We start from the raw sequence: 8659 nt of genomic DNA, 5'->3' as shown, positions 1-8659 counted from the left end.
AGCAGGGCCGCGATTTGCAGGTTTCCATTGGCTGCCGTGCATCATGGTTACCGGGGCGACAGGGACCCTATTTGCATAGGTCTCCTTGATTGGCTGGGAGAAGAGCAGTTTTTAGGGGGTGGGGCAAAGACTTTCCTTCTCTCCCACGGAAGACCACGCCTGGCCTAGGCTCCGCCCCTGTCCCCGCCCCCCCGCCGGGCCGGCGCTACTGACCTGGGCAGGGACTCCGCGCCCCGCAGACTCAGTGTAGATCTAGTCTAGAGCGCAAGTTTCGCTTTTGGAAATTGTCAAGGTGACTAAGGGAACACTCTCTTTCCTTTGACCAGTCGGTGCAATATACGAACAGCAGCAGGAGATTCTTCCAAATATGTGCCAAAGGCAAGTTGGACCATGTGGACGATGCCTGGCAGGTGGAGAAGGAGCCCTTTAAATCGTGGGCTTCTCCCTTTCTGAAATCCAACCAATGACGCGGCGAGAGCTGATCCCGAGGCCGGGGCTGATAGACAGAAGCATGTGGGCAGACAGAATCGTGGGGGCAGAAGGTTCAGCAGACGCGATTGCGGGCACCAGTTAACATTCCAGATCATTCCCGGTACCTTCATTACTAGCCTGGATAGGGGTAAAGTACAAATTAACTCTTTTGTCTTACGACGAGTATTGGTTTGAGTCCGGCAGATATTCCCTCTGGCCCAGAAACACCCAGGGCAGTTAATCAGGGCTAACCTAGAACTGATCTGCGGGTTTCTAATCCGCCAAGCAGTAATCCGAAAAAGTACACGCTTCCCACGATGACGTGGTGCCCCCAACGAACGCTGGCACGCCCGGGCATCAGCACTTTGTATCTTTAGTTTTGTAAGAAGTTCTGGAAGCAAACACGACTCAAACCTATCCCAAAGTATTTTTAAAATAGTGTTGTTGTTGTTTTTAAGTAAACTAGAAATTATCTAGTTTTAAGTAAACTAGAAAAATATAAAATGATTGTCAAACTCACTCCTGAATTTGTTCAAGTATTCAAGTGTCTTAAAATTAAAGCTTGCTCCTGAGACTGAGCAGGAAGAGAGACCCCTGCAGGAATGTGGGGAAAGGTATATATGTAGAGACTAGGTCATAATTTATAGTTATGTGCAAAACAGCTGCAAATTGGTGCTCATAGGTGATGAGGATTGCAACACCTTGAGCCCTTTCACAAGATTTTCATTATTATTAATTTCCCAAAACTCCTACTCAGAGTGCTATGAAACACCTGACAAGATGTGTCAGCTCAGGCTAGGACTCCTTAATAATTTAGCCTTATTACCTTTTCTGAAACAGATGAGTTAAAAGTTCCATTAAACCTTGCACCAGGCTCAGGAATATTTTAGTCTTACATTCAGGCTAGTTGAGGATCCATAGCCCTAAACATACATTTGTTGACACTGGTAGAAGTGACACTATCTTCTTATTTTATTTTTTTTGAGACAGAGTCTCACTCTTGTTGCCCAGGCTGGAGTGCCATGGCGTGATCTCAGCTCACTGCAACCTCTGCCTCCCGGGTTCAAGTGATTCTTCTGCCTCAGCTTCCTGAGTAGCTGGGACTACAGGTGCGTGCCACCACGCCCAGCTAATTTTTGTATTTTTAGTAGAGACAGGGTTTCATCATGTTGGCCAGGCTGGTCTTGAACTCCTGACCCTGCCTTGGTCTCCCAAAGTGCTGGGATTACAGGTGTGAGCCACCGTGCCTGGCCAGAAGTGATACTATCTTTAGGGCAGATTAAGTGATACTCAGGGCATGAGTAATATACCAGCAGCTTCCCTACTCTTGTTCCATCAGTGTTGCTTTCCTCTATGGATATACATGTGGAGGAAACTAGTACTGTCACTACTTGGATATTACCATCTGCAGAACATCACTGGCAGCATGCATTTGGTGGCAGTAGTGGGGGTTGTGAGGGAAGAGTGGTGCAATATACACAGTAATTATAGACCTGCGCCTTATGATTAGAGACCAGCCTGGGACTGGGACTGTGCATAGAATTCCGGCTTGAGCTCCCCACAAGTGATTGCAGTAAGATAAATATGACACAGCCACAAGAAAGCAAGTGTTCACGCTCTAGACCCACACCTGCAATTCTGCTTTAGAAAGCTTTGAGATATTTATCAATCTATCTTACCCAAGTTTTTTTAATATAGGGTATTTGGTAGAGAAACAGATGTTTTGACATTTTATGTCTAGTGAACTCTAGGATGAGTAGGTGGAGAGAAGAGTTCAAAGAGAGAAGATAGTGGAAGATAAGATGCTAAAATCCAAGGTAGGCTATTAATTTGTGGAAGAGGTAGCATGTTTTAGCAGAAAGAATGAGCTTTGGAGTCAGAGTGATCTGGGTTTAAATTCTGGCTCAGCCATTTACCAGTTATATAGCTAGGGTGGTGACTCACACCTATAATCCCGGCATTTTGGGAGGACAAGGAGGGCAGATCACCTGAGGTCAGGAGTTTGAGACCAGCCTGGCAAACACGGTGAAACCCCATCTCTACTAAAAATACAAAAATTAGGCCAGGCATAGTGGCTCAAGCTTGTAATTCCAGCACTTTAGGAAGCCGAGGCAGGCGGATCACCTGAGGTCAGGAGTTCAAGACCAGCCTGGCCAACACAGTGAAACTCCATCTCTACTAAAAATACAAAAATTAGGCATGGTGGCATACGCCTGTAATCCCAGCTACTTGGGAGGCTGAGGCAGGAGAATCGCTTGGACCCAGGAGGCGGAGGTTGCAGTGAGCCATGATCTTGCCACTTCATTCCAGCCTGGGCGACAGTGCAAGACTCTGTCTCAAAAAATAAAAATAAAAAAATCTGTTTTCTTATATGTCAAATGGAGACCCATGTTTCGACACCCATATTGCTAGGGTATGATGGAAAGAGGCAATAATATGTGTAAAGTGCCAGGCATATAGGAAATGCCCAATAAGTGGCAGCTATTTATGAATCTACTTACTTGTGTGATCCTGCTTTGCATCTCTTTGTCCAACCTGACTTTCAGCGTCTAATCTTCCTAGAGCCCCCGGATGTCCACTTGCTAGGGCAGCTTAGCTTTTTCCCATACTAGGAGTGCAGTCATGTCCTGGTTAGTTGCAATTATAGAATCCTGACTCAGAAACTCAGGATAATAACATAAAGTCAGCTCTACTGTCTATCCCACTCCAACCTGCTGATCTGTTGGTGACCAACATCTGACTGGTTCCTCAGTCTGAGCCCTCCTCACCTTCCCTTGAAGATGAATTTTTCTAGAACTAGAACCAGATGTTCTTGCCAACTATCACCCCTCTTTCCCTTGCTCTGACTGCCCCAAGGCTTCTAGTTTTCCCAGAATAGACCTGTGTGGTTGACTGACTGGTGGCACCCCAAAAGATGTATCTATATCCTAATCTCTAGAATCTGTGATTGTGATATTTGTAGGGAAAGGGTCTTTGTAGATGTAACTAAGGTAACGATCTCAGAATAAGACCATTTTGGATTATCTAGGGTGGCCCCTACATCCAATGACAAAGGTCCTTAGAGGGGACACCCAGAGGAGGCACACACAGAGGAGGAAAAAGCCATGTGAAGGTGGAGGCAGAGACTGGAGTGAGTGGCTACAAGCCAAGGAATGCCAACAGCCACCAGAAGCTGGGAAAGGCAAGGAACAGAATCTCTCCTAGAGCCTCTGGAGGGAGCAGATTCCTGCCAACACCTTGATTTTGGACTTCTGGCCTCCAGAACGGTAGTGGAATAAATTTCTACGGTTTTAAGCCACCTAGTCTGTGGTAATTTTTATGGCAGCCTACGAAATGAACACAACCTGTCTTCCTGCCTACCTGAACCTTCAAACCTCTCAACTCCTACTCATCTTGGTTTTCTTGAGACAGGTTCTCACTCTGTCACCCAGGCTGGAGTACAATGGCAATGAGATCAGGGCTCACTGCAACCTCTACCTCCTGGGCTAAGTGATCCTCCCACATCAGCCTCCCAAGGAGCTGCAACTGCAGGTGCACCCCACCAAGCCTGGCTAATTTTTGTGTGTGTGTATTTTTTGTAGAAATGGGGTTTCGCCATGTTGCCTAGGCTGGTCTTGAACTACTGGACTCGAGCCATCCGCCCACCTCGGCCTCCCAAAGTGTTGGGATTATGGGCGTGAGCCACTGCACCCAGCCCCCATCTTGTTTTTATTCCTGCCAAGGTATCATTCCTTGCTGGACATCAATGATACTAACTGCTAGCCTGAGCTATAGACCCTACCAAAGAGTTTCCAACATATGACTTGCTGACCAGCAGACACAAACTCACCTAAGGAGCTTATAATAATGCAGATTCCTTCAACTGAATGAATCAGAATCCTTTAAGGCAGTCCCCAAAAATTTGCTTTTCACAAGCCCCTCCAGAAAATTCCTTTGAGCACTGGAGACTAAGAGCCAGAGTCATGTGTATACCTTTGGACTTCTATAACTTCCCATTGCTACAGCTAGAATTGCTCCGACCCATGCCCCCTCCCCTCACGCCTAAATGCCTTGATGTATATTTCTGATATCCCTCTTGCTCCTTATCCTTCCTGTTAACATGAGCTGTGGATTCCTTTGCATACACACATTCACACACAAATGTTTATATATATACATGTACATATATATGTAAATACAAACTATCTATAGCTAGAGTTTGACATTACAATCTTCTCTGAAAGTCTTCATTTTCATCTAGAAATACAATTTGGCCAACATCCACAAAATCTACATAAACAACTTCCAAGAAACAATGCTATTCAACAGTTGTATGAGAATTCAGAGTGGAAAAATTATTGTTTAAGGAGATTAAGGAAACTGTTCATAAGCAAAAAAGGTCTTTGGAACATCCAAAGTTTAAATTGGGCCTTTAATTTAGTCCAGCCAAATCTGGTTGCCACATCCGATTTAGAGCCTACAGTTTTAAATTGTAGGATCTGAGGAAGACTAGTTTCAGAGTTTAAAGCTTTTTAATTGCAATCCAGTTAGTTGTCCACAGAGACATAACATTCTGTTTTACCTTCCTGGTTTAAAAGGAGGAGGAGTATGTCCTTAAGCCATTACCACATGAAACACTCATAACAGAATTTCTAAGTGCTTATCCTAGAAAATTGACCATTATAGTTATTATAGATAGTAGTGTAGATACTAGTATAGAGTGTCTTCTCTTCAGTTCTTTGATCAGGAAGGTACTGTTTAGATACAGCTTGTGTTTTAATATAAATCTACAATGAACTTCTGGCCTAGAACACTGTTCCCAAGTATGTCTTCTGAATCTGAACCTCTAGTAGGGATCCAGGAATCTGCATAATAGGCAGGATATTTTTGATGCAGGTGGTCCACAGAACACACTAAGAGAAATACTGCCATCTGCGACCTAGCAGTCTCTGCCCTATCCATTGACTTCTCTGGCAGCTATGGCATAGAAAACTCCCTTGTACATAATATCTTTTTTTTTTTTTTTTTTGATACGGAGTCTCGTTCTGTCGCCCAGGTTGGAGTGCAGTGGCACGATCTTGGCTCACTGCAAGCTCCGCCTCCCGGGTTCACGCCAGTCTCCTGCCTCAGCCTCCCGAGTAACTGGGACTACAGGCGCCCGCCACCATGCCCGGCTAAGTTTTTGTATTTTTAGTAGAGACGGGGTTTCACCGTGTTAGCCAGCATGGTCTCGATCTCCTGACTTCGTGATCCACCCGCCTCGGCCTCCCAAAGTGCCGGGATTACAGGCGTGAGCCACTGTGCCTGGCCTGTACATAGGATCTTTTGAGCAACTGAGATTATCATTGTTAGCAGAATCATTTATTTAGACGGTACTCTGTGGTTGCAAATAGCCTCTTTTACTAAAGCTCTTCTTGCTCAGTTAACAAGTATTGTGATTCAGACAAAATACACAGGATGGAAAAGGTATTATCTCAAAGGTTTGTGTTTCCTTGCCTTTGTGAAACAGATTTTTATTGTAACATAAAATATAAAGATAACCAAACAAAACAGATGCTTGGCTTAATGATTTATTAAGTCGAACACCTTTATAACCACCAACCAGGTCTGAAAATGGAACTTGCCTGCACCCCTGAGGACCCTTTCTCATGCCCCATCCTGAGCACAACCCCCTCCCCCTCACACCAAAAATAACTACTAGCCTTTTTTTTCTTTTTTTTGAGATGGAGTTTCACTCTGTTGCCCAGGCTGGAGTGCAGTCGTGCGATCTCAGCTCACTGCAACCTCTGTCTCCTGGGTTCAAGCGATTCTCCTGCCTCAGTCTGGAATAGCTGGGACTATAGACATGTGCCACCAACGCCTGGCTAGTTTTTGTATTTTTAGTAGAGATGGGGTTTCACTGTCTTAGTCTGGCTGGTCTTGAACTCTTGACCTCAGGCAATCCACCTGCCTCAGCCTCCCAAAGTGCTGGGATTACAGGCATGAGCCACTGTGCCTGGCCTTAGCCTGACATTTTTAGTTTTCACTACCTTGTGTTTCTGTAGTGTCATCACCCAAATATGCATCTCTAGGAAATAAGAGTTTAGTGTTGCCCATTTAAGTCTTAAAGATGGGAACAATAGACACTAGGTACTCCAAAAGGTGGGAAGGAGTGAGGGGCGGGGTTGAAAAGCTGCCCCTTGGGTATTGCGTTCACTGTTTCTGTGACGGGTGCAACTGAAGCCCAAACCTCAGCATGATGCAATATATCTATGTAACAAACCTGCAGGCGGACCCCTGAGTCTAAAATTTAAAAATAGGCCAGGCACGGTGGCTCACGCCTGTAATCCCAGCACTTTGGGAGGCCAAAGCAAGTGGATCACTTGAGGTCAGGAGTTCGAGACCAGCCTAGCCAATATGGTGAAACCCCATATCTTCTAAAAATAAAAAAATTAGGCTGGGCATGGTGGCTCACACCTGTAATCCCAGCACTTTGGGAGGCCAAAGCAGGTGGATCACTTGAGGTCAGGAGTTTGAGACCAGCCTGGCCAACATGGTGAAACCCCGTCTCTGGTAAAAATACAAATATTAGCGGGCCATGGTGGTGCACACGCTTGTAATCCCACCTACTAGGGAGGCTGAGGCAGGAGAATCGCTTGAATCCAGGAGACAGAGATTGCAGTAAGCCAAGATCGTGCCACTACACTCCAGCCTGGGCAACAGAGCAAGACTCTCTCTCAAAAAAAATTAATTAATTATAAATAATAAAGTGCAAAAAAAAGAAGTTGATGTCTTTTAAGTCTCTTTTACTCTATGACTCCTCATCCATTTCTTTCATATTTACCTTACAATCTGTCTTGATGAAGGCAGGAGGTTGAATGATGATTCCCCCAAAATGTATGTTCACTAAATCCTGGTGTGAGGTGACAACATACTAGCAGCCCTCGGTCTCGGTGCCTCCTCGGCCTGGGCATCCGCTCTGGCGGTGCTTGAGGAGCCCTTCAGCCTGCCACGGCACTGTGAGAGCCCCTCTCTGGGCTGGCCGAGGCCGGAGTTGGCTCCCTGTGCTTGAGGGGAGGTGTAGAGGGAGCAGCATGGGCGAGAACCCAGGCTGCGCAAGGCACTCACGGACCAGCGTGAGTTCCGGGTAGGCACAGGCTAGGTGGGCCGTGCATTTGGAGTGGCCAGCTGGCGCTGCCGCCCTGGACAGTGAGGGTGCGCTGGGTCCCCTAGCAGTGCTGGCCCGCCGGCACTGCGCTTGAATTCTCACCGGGCCTCAGCTGCCTCCCTGCGGGGTACAGCTTGGGACCCGCAGCCCGCCAAGCCCGAGCCTCCCCACTGCTGTGGGCTCCTGCGGCCTGAGCCTCCTCCATGAGCACCGGCCCCTGCTCTGCGGCACCGGGCCCCATCAACCGCCCAGGGCCTGAGGAGTGCGGGCGCACAGCGCGGGACTGACGGGCAACTCCGCCTTCAGCACCGGTGCGGGATCTACTAGGTGAAGCCAGCTAGACTCCTGATTCTGGTAGGGACTTGGAGAACTTTTATGTCTAGCCAAGGGATTATAAATACACCAATCAGTACTCTGTGTCTAGCTCAAGGTTTGTAAATGCACCAATCAGTTACTCTGTATCTAGCTAACCTAGTGGGGACTTGGAGAACTTTTCTGTCTAGCACTCCGTCTAGCTAAAGGATTGTAAATGCACCAATCAGCACTCTGTCAAAACGGACCAATCAGTTCTCTGTAAAGTGGACCAAGCGCTGTAAAATGGACCAATCAGCAGAATGTGGGTGGGGCCAGATAAGGGAATAAAAGCAGGCTGCCAGCGTCAACCAACCCACTGCGATACACTCGGGAGTTTTTGCGCGGTGTGGAAGTTATGTTCTTTTGCTTTTTCAGTAAGTCTTGGCTGTGGCTTGGTCTTTGGGTTAATACTGTGTTTATGAGTTGCAGCACTGACTGTGAAGGTCTAGCAGTTTCAGTCCTGAAGTCAGCCAGGCTGTGAATCCACCAGAAAGAAGGAACTGTGGACACATCTGAAAGCATCAAGTTCCAGACTGCCATCTTTGAGAGGTGAGACAGTCACCGTGAGGGTCTGCCACTTCATTTTTGAAGTCAGCGAGGCCAAGAACCCACCAATTCTGGATAAGCTGGGAATGTGACCTTATGTAAAAAAGTAGTCTTGCAAGTACAGCTGCATAAAGTGGTCTTTGCGGGATAATTAAGGTAAAT

This window comes from Mandrillus leucophaeus, unplaced genomic scaffold (genome assembly GCF_000951045.1).
Source record: "Mandrillus leucophaeus isolate KB7577 unplaced genomic scaffold, Mleu.le_1.0 Scaffold56, whole genome shotgun sequence".
Lineage (NCBI taxonomy): Eukaryota > Metazoa > Chordata > Mammalia > Primates > Cercopithecidae > Mandrillus > Mandrillus leucophaeus.
The sequence above is the reverse complement of the archived record's forward strand: the minus strand, read 5'-3'. Positions refer to the sequence as shown.